This window comes from Cynara cardunculus (genome assembly GCF_001531365.2).
Source record: "Cynara cardunculus var. scolymus isolate 2C chromosome LG 12, CcrdV1, whole genome shotgun sequence".
Taxonomy (NCBI): Eukaryota; Viridiplantae; Streptophyta; class Magnoliopsida; order Asterales; family Asteraceae; genus Cynara; species Cynara cardunculus.
Genome location: NC_037539.1, coordinates 16,666,740 through 16,669,033, shown reverse-complemented (window position 1 = coordinate 16,669,033; position 2,294 = coordinate 16,666,740).

The window sequence follows — 2,294 nt, the reverse complement described above, 5'->3', positions numbered from 1 at the left end:
GGAGAAGGATTCATCAAAGGATGGGCCTGCAGAGGGAGGTTGGGGTGGAGGAGTAGGCTGGGGGATTTGGGCTAGGATAGTGGCGGGTAGTTGGGTGAGGGTGGTTTGGATGGAGGCCATTTGATTGGTGAGGTTGGCAAGGGTAGCATCGATGGATGAGGTGGATTGAGGTGGGGCTTGATGAGGAATTTGGGAGATGATGGTTGTGGGTAGGGAGTTAATAGTTTGAAGGATGGTTTGAAGTTGGGAGATGATGTATGTGAGGTTCTCATCGGCCTCAGTTTCCTGGGCCATGAGGGTGGTGATGGATTGGATGAGGATTTGGTTTCATTGGGTGGCAAGGGAGGATGTGGTGTTGTGATGTTGGGTGATGGTTTGTTGGAGCATTTGAAGGCGGGTGGTATTGGTTTGGGTTTGGGTTTCAATTTAGGAGAGGTGGTGTTGCAGGATTGCAAGGGATTGTTGGAGATCAGAGTTATCGGTGGAGGGTTGGTTGTCAACAATCCCTTGTATGATGAGTTTAAGGTCTTCCAAGGACTGCATCACTGTATCGACAAAGGCTTGGAACTCGGCCTTTGTGACCAGGTCTGCATGTGGGGTAACCCCTGCAGCAACAGATGCTGCAGGTTGGGCCTCTGCTCCGGAGGCGCCTTCTTGGCCTTGTGAGAAGGTAGGCCTAGAAGGACTTCCATCACGTCCTTGATAGCCCTCAAGAGAGGAGCTATCTCATGATGTTGCGACATCAGCTTCCTCTTCCTCGGCTTCAGAGGTCGGGTAAGTGAAGCGAATGTCTGTCCCCTTCGATAAATCAAATATCGAAGGGGGATGTGCATGAAGGGAAGATCGCTCTGAACGATCTTTGGGGTTCAATATCAGAAGCAACACATGCTTCTGTGTGTGTGATGGGATGTGTCGAGCCTTGAGGCAAAGGGGCTCTTACATCTTCTTCACCTCTGTTTTAAGAGAGGGGTGATGGAAAATGTGGTTCCTCGGCTAATACATCTCTAGAGGCCCGAAGAATGGCCTCTGGATGGCTGGCTGGGGTTGGGAGTGGATTGGGTCGTCCTTGTTCAATACCCATGTGGCTTTGATCGCCAGGGGTAGATGATGTGGTTGCCCTTTGGGTAGTGGGGGAGGAATTGTATGAGTAGGGTCGGGGGAGGCATGATGAGTAGCATCATCATCATCATCATCTTCATCATCCGATGAAGATGTCTCATGTGCTCCCTCGCTTGGTTCGGGGGACGGTTCTAATCGCTTAGTGGTAGATGCCCTCGGTTCCTAGGACAACATAGAGCGTTCATAGGCCTGACGTATCTTAGATGTCGATGGAATGACATTGAGCATAGCCCTGGAGAGTGGACGGTTGATGCTGTAACCCTCCTTCGAGAGGGTTGGGCGATGTCCATGCATCTTGTAGACGAGGGTGAAGGGCTCCTCAGCTGGTAGGCCATGCTTCCTCATTGCGTCCCCAATGAAGAGTGCGAGGAAACGAGGGAAGAGAACTGCAGAGAGAGGCTTGCCAGCAGCTTGGAGTTTACATTTCTTAACCACTGCTGAATGAATCTCGTTGTAGATCAGGAAGGTGTAGTCGAGGTTCAGGTTGAAGAACAGCCCATACATGATAGTCATGATGTTGATGTTCCCTTGGTCCAATGAGGCCAGTTTGCATGTGAGAGCTCTGTTAAGGATGGAGAAGAACATGTTCCACATCGGCGGGAGAAATTGGCGTTTGAAGTCCGATACGTTACGTAGGTCACGATTGTAACCTAGCATCTTCACGAAGTGGAGGATGTCGTCGGTGGTTGGTGGTTCGTCATATTGTTCAATTCCAAGTTCCCGTTGAGTGGGAATGCACAGAACCCGAGCAACCTTAGCCCGTGATATCTTTAGCGAGCATATCATATCGTTAGGGGCGTCCATGTCCCCCATTATTTCGTGGCTTTCTGGTTCAAACTCACATGTTTGCCAATATTGCTGGACGTACTTTATAGGTACGCCGGTGTCAACAAGAGTGAGGGCGGGAAGAAGAATGCAATTCTTGAAAAACTCGATCATAACTGCAAATCGTTCGTCAAACAGTGTGTTTCGGAGTTCGATAGAGTGGTTGTTTGGCTTCATGGGTAGGAAGACGATAGCATGGCTGTCAACGCCGGTGGATTGGACTCTGCTGTCATTGTTGTTTGATTCGTGGGAGGCGGAGGAGGCCATTGTTGAGGAAGTTGCAGGTTTGGTTCGTCAAAATATAGATGCAGGTTTATGGAAGCATAAAGAGAAGATGGATGAGGAAAAAA